We start from the raw sequence: 12647 nt of genomic DNA on the forward strand, positions 1-12647 counted from the left end.
CCATCCTCTCTGTTGAAATTGGGATGTTTTTTAATTTCAATCGCCTCCCGGACCATTCGTGGATAATAGTCGCGATCAGTAGAGAGGAGAGAGGAGTCAGAGATAAAGGAGAGAGGAGTTAAGACCCGGTTAATAATATAAATAATGTATGTTAAACACGAAAGTTTAAAAATAACTATTGCTAATATTTTTTTTTAAATTATACATAATATCAATGAAAATACATTATACAAATTACCATGTATACACACACACACATACTCTTTTTTTTTATTGTTACTAATTCGATAATCTTCCCCACTGGGCGACCACTAGTAATCTATACATATAAATAAAATTGGAGTGTCTGTTTGTAATATTGAAATAACTTTTTTACTACATGCATATGAATATATATACGGTACATATACTAAAATAACATATTTTCTACAATATTTCTCTGTCGGTCTGTTTGTTCCGGTTAATCTCTGAAATGGCTAGATCGATGTTGACTTAACTTTTTTTGGCAGGTAGCTGATGTAATAAGGATTATTTAAATATAAATTTCAATACATAAAATAATAATAGACATACATAAATATATGTATAAATATAAGCATAAATATATAAATATTATGTATAAATAAATATATAATGATCTGATAATCAAATAAGTACAGCCTCCACAATTATATGTGCTATTTATGGGGAAGTAAAATCACAGATCAAACAGTTGTATACGTAAGTGTGACTGAATCTTTTTGTGGTGTGCCTCGTTGCCTAAAACTGAGAAGAAAGACTAAATCACAGGAAGAATATGCCAGTCACTGAAAGGTAGATAGCGGACTCTGATAAAGGCCGAGCACAATATATGTAGGTCGTGCTACAGGTCCAAGCTCGTGACAAAAGCCCAAACTCACAATAAAAAAAATATTTCGATCTGGATATTAAGGATTTCTATATATATTATCTTGAACATAACAGAAGCTCTGCTTAACTTGGCGCTGTGTAATTTATATATTATTCGCTGTACCCGCTACTTCGTCCGCGTGGAATGTAATTTTATTTTTCTGATTTAAAAGTAGCCTAAGTTACTCCTTATTACATCAGCTATGTGCCAAAAAAAGTCTCGTCAAAATCGGTCCAGTCATTTCAGAGATTAGCCGGAACAAACACACAAAAATTGTAAAAAATGTTATTTTGGTGTATGTACCGTATTTATATTCATATGAATGTAGTAAGAAACGGTTATTTCAATATTAGAAACAGACACTCCAATTTTATTTATATGTATAGATTAATTGACGAATTACATAAAAATACAAGTGGATCCACAGATAATAAATACATTTATCGCTTAAAGTAACAGTAAAATTCATCTCACTTAAACACCCTAGTATGTGACACGGGCGTGCAAATGACTCGTATTATCGTTGCTACGTGCTTCCAGCCCTCGGCATCGTCTAATAGTTTAACTGTTGTATTTCAAGCTGGTAGGCTGCAAACACAACTCTATTGTACACTAGTTTCTCCATTTTGTTCTATAATATTATCATATTATGATAGGTTTTTTATGGATCATAATTGTAGTGTTCACTTATTTGTTATCTCATCTACATCTTCATTTCACCTAAGAAGACGTCCACTGTTGAACAAAGGCCTCTCCCAAAGATCTCCACGACGATCTTTCCTGCGTTGCTCGCATCCATCGCCTTCCAGCGATCTTGACCACGTGGGTCCAATTTGATGGAGGCCTTTCCTTGCTGCGTATTCAGGTGAGCATGAAGCTGACTTCATGCTCTTTTTATCATCTGACCTGAGTCAGCCCATCTTGGCAAATAGCAATTTATCACGATAGTTTCTAGGGGGGTCGTGTGAAGGTCAACGTGAGTCGTATTATCGTTGCTAGGTGCTTCGTACCCTCAGCATCGTCTAATAATTTAAGATTAGGTGTAGGTTGCAAACAACTCTATTGTACTCTAGTTTCGCCATTCGATTTTGTTCTATAATACTATCATGTTATGATAGGTTTTTTATGGATGATAATTGTAGTGTTCACTTATTTGTTATCTCATCTACATCTTCATTTCACCTAAGAAGACGTCCACTGTTGAACAAAGGCCTCTCCCAAAGATCTCCACGACGATCTTTCCTGCGTTGCTCGCATCCATCGCCTTCCAGCGATCTTGACCACGTGGGTCCAATTTGATGGAGGCCTTTCCTTGCTGCGTATTCAGGTGAGCATGAAGCTGACTTCATGCTCTTTTTATCATCTGACCTGAGTCAGCCCATCTTAGCAAATAGCAACTTATCACGATAGTTTCTAGGGGGGATCGTGTGAAGGTCAACGTGACACGTATTATCGTTGCTAGGTGCTTCGAACCCTCAGCATCGTCTAATCATTTAAGATTAGGTGTAGGTTGCAAACAACTCTATTGTACACTAGTTTCGCCATTCGATTTTGTTCTATAATACTATCATGTTATGATAGGTTTTTTATGGATGATAATTGTAGTGTTCACTTATTTGTTATCTCATCTACATCTTCATTTCACCTAAGAAGACGTCCACTGTTGAACAAAGGCCTCTCCCAAAGATCTCCACGACGATCTTTCCTGCGTTGCTCCATCATCGTCGTCCATCCATCGTCTTCTAGCGATCTTGACCAGATCGTGTGTCCACTTTGATGGAGGCCCTCCCTTGCTGCATCTTCCGGTGCCGCTCGAGGATAAAATGAACATGAAGCTGACTTCATGCTCTTTTTATCATCTGACCTGAGTCAGCCCATCTTAGCAAATAGCAACTTATCACGATAGTTTCTAGGGGGGATCGTGTGAAGGTCAACGTGACATCGTACAGACACCGACAGCGATCCTATATATGCTTAAATCTTTAAAACTACGCAACGGATTTTGAAGCAGTTTTTTTTAATAGATAGAGTGATTCAAGAGGAACGTATATATAATACATGTATACCCGTGCCAGGGGCGAGTAGCTAGTGTCCAATAAATTAATGTATTGGGAATGTTTACTCATATGATCCGAGTGATCTTCATTGAGACTAACCCCCCGCCTCGGGCCGCTGAAACCACTCACAGCCAGAAACAATTACGTATATTCCTGAAATTACTAACGGTGATTACACACAGACAGATTGGTGGCGAGATCGGAACGCTAGTGGGGAGATACCCAAATCACTTCCTTAATTGTTATTGCTGGTGCGGCATGTGAAGCGGCTGAAAAAGTCAAAACATGTAAATACAGGGGTCTAGGCTCCGAATATGAATTTGTCCCATTCGGTGTCGAGACCCTTGGTCCGTGGGGTCCTAGCGCTATAAGACTTTTCAAAGAAATAATGAAAATGTTAGTCGACATCACAGAAGACCGAAGAGCTGGCAGCTACCTCGGACAAAGAATTAGTCTAGCTATTCAAAGAGGGAACGCTGCCAGTATCTTCGGAACGTTGCTTACAGGGAGCCCTTTTAATAATATATTTTAGTCATCATATTATATTTTTGTTTTATTCAATAATAATTGTTATTTATGTAATTAATAAAAAATATTAAATAGGATGATAGGTGAGCACATTAGAACATTATTTTTCAGCAGAAAAATATTAATAATCGCCTTTGGAAACCATAGTCTTCAAACCGTCTTAGTGACATTTGCCAAGTATTAATTAATTACCCTCTTTTTTGTGAAATTTTGGAGTAAGAGAAAATAATGTGTAACTTTTGTAAAAATGTTTCATATTTCAAAATTTTTTCAACATCATTTTCTAATTGGCTATCCATCTGCTAATAAATTTATCAAAAACTTAGATTTTTAGACCACGTTTCGTCGGAGTTTTAATAGATTTTTTGTAATAAGACCGCTAGTGTTGGAAACACACACACAAACACTACAGTCATGTACACGAATAACTGTCTTCCCTAACAGTTATGCCTAACAGAATGACTAACGAGGTATCCTTAACTATAAGAAAGAATAAGTTGATTACGATTGTACGAGACAATTAAGAAACTTCAAATTAAATTAAAAATCATTTATTCATGTAGGACATTATAGCCCTTTTTTTAGGTTCTCCCTCACAATTTGTTTTTTTTATGGATGATAATGCATTGGTGTACTTGCCTGCGCTAACGGTTTACTCTGGCGAGGCACCAGTGGAGGATGATAAAATAAGAGAATCGGTTTAAAATTGACAAAGTTTCATAGAAACTTTCATCCCCTATTTTATCCCCTTGGGGATAGAATTAATCAAAATCCTTTCTAAGCAGATACCTACGTCATAACATCTACCTGCATGCCAAATTTCAGCCCGATCCGTCCAGTGGTTTAGGCTGTGCGTTGATAGATCACTATTTCAGTCAGTCACTTTTGAGTTATATATATTTACATGCATGTAGTAAAATACGGTTATTTCAATATTACAATTAGGCACTTCAATTTTATTTATATGTATAGATTTCACTCTCCAATACTGCCCCGATATCGTCATCAATTTTAGAGCAGTGTGTAAACTGTTATAAGATCTATAGTTATGGTACAAACAGAGTGATCAAAGAGATTACATCGTCATTAAGCCATAATGACTGTCGGTATATTAATCACTTGGAACCGACCTGCAGACCAGACAGAGTAAATACCCTAGATGTGTATAAATTAAAGGCGAAACTTTGTTCCATGCCTCTATATTTTCGTTTAATTAAACTTCTGCTGTAACAATAAAACATAATAAGCTGAGGTTATGAGATAAATCATGCGAAATGAAATGAAAATACAATTTTTTTGTTACTATTTAAATTTTGCGGACGAATAACTTTTAGCTGTGAGATGAGATTGTAATCTTATTATTGTCAGGAAGAAAACTTGGAGACGTCAACATTTTATATTTTGTCAGGTAATTTATTAAAACAATACACTTAGTTAATTATAGCTTTCTGTAGTATAAAAAAAGATGGTTAAAAAATAATTTTGACGGTATCGCTGGTATATCTTTTACTTCCGATGGTCGCGGATATCATTCCCGGTAAAGTATAAACATTTGTGAGTGTGATTGTTTGTATCGCTCTGCGTGTTTTTTATGTATATTATAGTATATATGTATTTACAAAAAAATCTAAGTATTTATATCAATTGTCCATGTACCCAAAACACAAGGTCAGCTCGCCGTGGGACTAATATTATAAACGCTAAAGTTTGTAAGTATGGATGGATGTTTTTTATTCTTTCACGCAAAAACTACTGAAAGAATGATGATGAAACTTTACAGTAATATTGCATAAACACTAGAATAACACATAAATTTCCTGCAGGTGGAACTGCTAGCTAGTATTCATATAACGACCTCGGTGGGCTAGCGGTTTAGCACATCGTTTTCTGTCTGATGGTCGCGGGTTCGATTCCTCGCACGGCACAAACATTTGTATTCATGAGTACGATTGTTTGTATCGGTCTGAGTGTTTTCTATGTATATTATATATGTATTTACAAAAAAAATATCTATGTATTTATATCAGTTATCTAGTACCCATAACACAAGCTTTAGCTAGCTTAATTTGGTTCTGGATGGCCTGAGGGTATCATTACATAGTGTAAAACAAAGTCGCTGTAGCTGTCTGTCCGTCCCTGTGTATGCTTAAATCTTTAAAACTATATTTTGAATTTAGAGTGATTCAAGAGGAAGCTATGTATATGTATAATACATGTACACCTGTGCCAAGCCGGGGCGAGTAGCTAGTATTATACATATAAACCTTCCTCTTGAATCAGTTTATCTATTAAAAACAACCGCTTCAAAATCCGTTGCGTAGTTTTAAAGATTTAAGTATACATAGGGACAGACAGACAGCGACAGCGACTTTGTTTTATACTATGTAATTTATAAGGTTTAAGCATACATAGGGACGGACAGACTGTGACAGCGACTTTGTTGTATTCTATGTAATTTATAAGGTTTAAGTTTACATAAGGACGGACAGACAGCGACAGCGACTTTGTTTTATACTATGTAATTTTAAAGATTTAAGCATACATAGGGACGGACAGACAGCGACAGCGACTTTGTTTTATACTATGTAATGATTACATACCTCTACAAATAAAAATAAGCATACATAGGGACGGACAGACAGCGACAGCGACTTTGTTATATACTATGTAATTTATAAGGTTTAAGCATACATAGGGACGGACAGACAGCGACAGCGACTTTGTTATATACTATGTAATGATTACATACCTCTACAAACAAAACTAAGCATACATAGGGACGGACAGACAGCGACAGCGACTTTGTTTTATACTATGTAATTTATAAGGTTTAAGCATACATAGGAACGGACAGACCGCGACGGCAACTTTGTTTTATACTATGTAATTTATAAGGTTTAAGCACACATAGGGACGGACAGACAGCGATAGCGACTTTGTTTTATACTATGTAATTTTAAAGATTTAAGCATACACAGAGACGGACAGACAGCGACAGCGACTATGTTTTATACTATGTCATTTATAAGGTTTAAGTTTACATAGGGACGGACAGACAGCGATAGCGACTTTGTTTTATACTATGTAATTTTAAAGATTTAAGCACACATAGGGACGGACAGACAGCGACAGCGACTATATTTTATACTATGTCATTTATAAGGTTTAAGTTTACATAGGGACGGACAGACAGCGACAGCGACTTTGTTTTATACTATGTAATAATAATATATGGTGGGAGTATATCAGATTTCTTTTATTAAATTCTTAATCACTTCATCCTGTTTTAATTAAATGAGATGAAGTGATTAAGAAGTGAACCTTCATTTTCTAATTTACACTTTACGTGTTTTTTCTTCGTGTTATTTTTCGCTACCAAGATCCTTTTTATTTCCCAATTTGTTCTATAAACAGATTTAAGTTATGATGAATGTTTTTTTCTGTAAAGAAATAGAAAGAAGAATGAAAAATATTTTATTCAGTGCAATGTAAAAAATACAATATAAACAATAAATAGATCTAAGACTATATCATTTGATGGATGTAAATGTTGGAATTCTACGGAAATAGGACCAAAATGTAGGTGATAGAATGAGTGAACTGTATGTGTGATCTAAACCAAACAATGAATAGAAAATGGTAATTACTTATAATGAAGATACGTGTACAAACGGTTTAAGGCAAAAAGTGACAATAAAAATACATATATGACAATTCTAAAAGAAAATACATTTAAAATCGATAGAAAAATAAACATATAAACAGAGTTTGCAACATCATTCTTAATTTACTCTTAAAATATTATCTCTAAAGGAAAGATATTTGAATGTTTGACATTGAGGTAGTAATTTTGTTGATGCTTCTGTTTTATTTCTGTATTAATTTATTTTACTAAATAGCTTTTTACTATTCAGCGCGAAAACCTGACCACCGCTACCGGAAACATAACGACCTTCTCTATTGGTGATCAAATTCTGTTCGTTATTGAGTGTATATCAATATTGCGACGTGTTTCTGTGAACAAGACATCATCAGGCATTGAATAGATTTCAGATATAGTTCAAATTAAAATTCTAAAATCACATATTTAGGATTCATGTAGGACATTTTAGCCGCTTATGGACGTAAATTTTTTTGTTTTATAATTTTTTCCCTGCCATCATAGTTAGAAAGCCTAGTGTTCTATTTCATTTAATTTCTTTAAATATACTTTTAATCTAAATATATATAACTCAAAGGTGACTGACTGACTTAGTAATCTACCATTGCACAGCCCAAACCACTGGATCGGTCTGAAATTTGGCATGCAGATAGATGTTATGACGTAGGCATCCGCTAAGAAAGGATTTTGATTAATTCTACCCCCAAGGAAATAAAATAGGTGATGAAACTTTGTATGAAACTTTGTCAATTTTAAACCGATCGGACTGAGACTTTGCATGCATAAAGCTATTATGACGTAGGCATTCCCTAAGAAAGGATTTTGATAAATTCCACCCCTAAGGGGATAAATTATTGCGAGCGAAGCCGCGGGCAAAAGCTAGTCTAAATATATGTAACTCAAAGGTGACTGACATAGTGATCTATCAACGCACAGCAACCACTAGACGGATCGGTCTGAAATTTGGCATGCAGGTAGATGTTATGACGTAGGCATCCACTAGGAAATATTTTTTTTTTTCCAAGGGGATAAAATAGGGGATGAAACTTTGTATGAAACTTTGTCAATTTTAAACCGATCGGACTGAGACTTTGCATGCATAAAGCTACTATGACGTAGGCATCCCCTAAGAAAGGATTTTGATTAATTCCACCCCTAAGGGGATAAAGCCGCGGGCAAAAGCAAGTATTGCTATAAATTTTTGTATCGTATTACGGCATTACCAATAAATTATTCGTTCAGAATTCCACGAAATCATTTGCAAAGTTAATTTTCTGAATTAGAAAGACTGCAAATTGAAACCCGTAGAAACACTACGACGTAGGCATCCACACTGGTACCTTCACTTCCATGGGGACAACACCAATTATACCAATAGTATTCGCTCAACTAGAAAATTTTTACTTCATATCCCGGCTCATTTATCCGGTTTCGTCCACTATTCTTTCGGCGTTCAGGCTATCAAACTTTGGAATGACTTACCTCTTGATATCAAAGCCGTTACGAATAAAATTTCTTTTAAACATAAACTACGGGAACATTATCTCAATTTGTAACTTTTTACTACTCTCTTCTATTTCTCTTTCTTTCATTATTTTTCCATTCTACTCTCTATGGTTCTGTGACTGTCAGACTATTGAGTATCTAGTATATATTTATTTTATATATATGTGTTATATATATATTTGTATATATGTATAATATAATATTTGTATATTGTTCAAAATCTACCCTGTACCATCGTAAGCACAGATTATTATATTAGAGTCCGTTAGTTTCTGTTCCCCTCCCTTACCGACAGTACTGAACTGACCGTACGGCGGCCTTGACGCGCGCGCGCATTGTGTTGTGAATTAAAATAAATTAGAACTGTGTTAAACCTACTGTGAAACTAGAAAGCTAGCGAAGATACCTTCGAGACCCTGAAGCCCAAGAAATCCGCAGAACCATACAGGTACGTGACAGACGTTTTTCCCTATATATATATACATAGTACTTTCCCTAACATATATATTTATGTAATTTATGATTGTATTCCTTAGATATATATTGTACTTATCATTTATTCTCTGCACCACCAATGGTTGACTGGTAGAAAATGCCGCATTTGGTTAAGTCCGCTAAATGTACTTTACTATATTTTGTATATTGTGTGCATTGAAGTTAAATAAATAAAAAAAATAAATACCTCATTACCTGCAGAGACAGAACTAAATAACCAATAAATTACTTTTCCAAGAACGAATGGAAAACGGCAAGATCTTAAACCATCGTTAGAAACCTCGTTTACCTTTTTTTGTGGGCCTTAAGAGAATTTATGATTTTAATATCGGTTCGGTCACGGTCCCGAGAATGCATATCTACATAAAATTGCGGCCGTAAAACAAATTAGTAAAATAGCCTTCATATATAGAAATAAATAAAATTGATGGGTCTATTTGTAATTCACTAAAATGCATATCTAATTAGATCATACCTTTTTTTTGTCTGTGTGTTGGTTCTTACTAATCTCAGAAACGACTGGAGTGATTTTGATGAAATGACGTTTCTTAGTCCAGCTATAACTCGGGAACGGCTTGACCGATTTGGCTAATTTTGGTTTTGAAACATTTATAGCAGACTAGCTGTACTCGCGACTTTGTCCGCGTGGAATTTAACTTTATTTTTCTGAAATAAAAGTAGCCTAAGTTACTCCTTATTACATTAGCTACCTGCCAATAAAAGTCCCGTTAAAATCGGTCCAGCCATTTCAGAGATTAGCCGGAACAAACAGGCAGACAGACAAAAATTGTAAAAAATGTTATTTTAGGGCATGTACACCCTGGCGAAGCCGGGGCGAGTAGCTAGTCTCCTTATTACATTAGCTACCTGCCAATAAAAGTCCCGTTAAAATCGGTCCAGCCATTTCAGAGATTAGCCGGAACAAACAGGCAGACAGACAAAAATTGTATAAAATGTTATTTTAGGGCATGTACACCCTGGCGAAGCCGGGGCGAGTAGCTAGTCTTATATAAGATAAGGTGTAATGTAACTGCCACGTTTTATTGTTTAAACTGGAATAGAACTTGTAAAACGGTCTGCTAAACTCGATGAAAAAATTTTACCTCGATGGTTTAGTGAAACCATCGAGGTAAAATTCATATTCGTTTAATTGGTGTCAATATACGAAGTAATTTCACACTCGTGCCTGTCGCAAATTATATTCTTCCTTGAAATTAATTACACATGATACAAACGTAACATTGTTTAATTTCGTACCTCCTCGTATTAGATTGATCTCGTTGGAATTACAATATGATAGAATTAATTAATTGTATACCTTTACATAAATATAGACGTATATATATATATACGGACCGGATACGCAGCGTGGGAAGGTCTCCAGCAAGATAGAACGACGATCTGATGAAGATCGCTGGAAGACGTTGGATGCGAGCAGCGCAGGATCGTCGTGGAGATCTTTGGGGGAGGCCTTTGTGCAGCAATCTTCTTAGATTATAAAGTCCTTATTCTATCTAAAACCTAATTTAAGTACTTTTGAATCAGAGTTTTTTAAATCTACCGCTCGTTCGGAAAGCTGTCTCATCAAAAGTAGAAAGCAAGAAATGTCATGCTCGTTCTAGAAATAATTGTCACTTTGAATAAAGCTTTTTTGAACTTATTATTGAATAGGAAACATTTCATTATGAAAACTAAATAGATACATACATACATATGTAGAATAGTTCAGTGTAGAAAATTATTCCAGGAGCAAAACTCTTATTTTTAACCAATTTAATTTTATACTGACAAATTCTATAGAAAAAATAACCGATTCTATAAATTCTATCACCTATAAAAGTGTACATTACCTAGGCTTCATTCTATTCAAGTCTAACTATTAATATTTCAATGTAAATATGACCTATAGTCGTTATAAATTGTGTTCTTAAACAAAGGTTGAACAGTCTCCCCACCCTTGAAATTTCAAGTGGGTAAAAAATTGGCACTTATAGAAAGTAGGCATCATACCTTGAATAGAGGAATACGAACAAAGTATTCAAATCTGTATCAAAGGACCCTTTCGAAACATTCTGTTTACTTAGCTTTTACAGAGAAAGAGTCCTTTGTCGGAACCCTTTGTTAACAATATGGAAGCGTTTTCTCCATTTTGTGTAGTTAAATTTAGATAAAAAACACCTAATTACAAAGACTTCTTAGATTTTTATAATAATACTACCCACCCTGGAGCACGGGTGTACATGTATTATACATACAAACCTTGTATTATATCTATTAACACAATCCACTAGTTTTATTGGATACAGGACTTAACATATATATTTTTATTTACACGTACAACGGCCCAAAAGTGCGGCTAATTGCGGAGAAAAGAGTCCATATTACATTAATCTTTGGGTCGGAAAAATTGTGTTCAATTCAACCCCAAGAAGACACAAGTTTGCGCGTTTACCGCAAAAAAGATTCCATTTATCGTATCTCCTCAGTTTTAAGACACTCTCCTTGATGTGAAGCCAAATCTCGAGGTCCTTGGCGTTGATATATCCAGTGACGTTCAGTTTTGCGGTCATTTGGAGGACAAGGCTAAAATAGCCTCAAAGAAGCTTGGTGTGCTCAGTAGAGTGAGACGGTATTTCACGGCGGCCCATCGCTTGCAATTATATAAAGCGCAGATCCGGCCGCATATGGAATACTGTTCTCATCTCTGGGCGGAAGCACCACAATACCAGCTACTTCCATTTGACCGCATTCAGAACTGAGCAGCCAGAATCATTGGTAATCAACGTCTATGTGACAGACTCGACCCATTGGCTTTGCGGCGAGATATTGCATCTCTGTGCATTTTCTACCGCATATATCACGGGGAGTGTTCTGAGGAATTGTTCGGATTAATACCAGCTGCTGAGTTTCACCACCGTACCACCCGCCAGAAACTGAAATACCATCCTGATCATCTGGATGAATGGCGGTCTTCCACAGTGCGGTTTTCTAGAAACTTTTTGCCTCGCACAACCACATTGTGGAATCACCTTCCAGCAATGGTATTTCCGAACCGATACGATATTGAAACCTTCAAGAAAAGGGCTTATTCCTTTTTAAAAGACCGACAGCGTACTTGCAATTCCCCTGGTATTGCGGGTGCTCATGGGCGGCGGTAATCACTTACCATCAGGTGAGCCGCATGCTCGTTTGTTATATATCTCCTGTGTTATAAAAAAAATATATTTTATCTATAACTACCCGCCCCAGCATCGCACGGGTTATAAATATAAAACTTGAATCACTCTATCTATTGCTAAAAACTGCATTAAAATCCGTTCTTTTCAGCTAAAAGAACTAAGTGTCCCCCAGGTCTTGTGCTGAAAAACAGCGTTGCAGCGCTCCAGCCGCTGCAGCATTATGCTGAGCACGGACCTATTCAGTGGATGCTTCGACAGACATACACATGCACGCACACTCGCACATACGTAATTTGTGTACTGTTATTTGTATGTAATTGTTCGCACTATTT

This window comes from Achroia grisella, unplaced genomic scaffold, assembly GCF_030625045.1.
Source record: "Achroia grisella isolate CSIRO2021 unplaced genomic scaffold, CSIRO_AGI_Agris_v1 utg947, whole genome shotgun sequence".
Lineage (NCBI taxonomy): Eukaryota > Metazoa > Arthropoda > Insecta > Lepidoptera > Pyralidae > Achroia > Achroia grisella.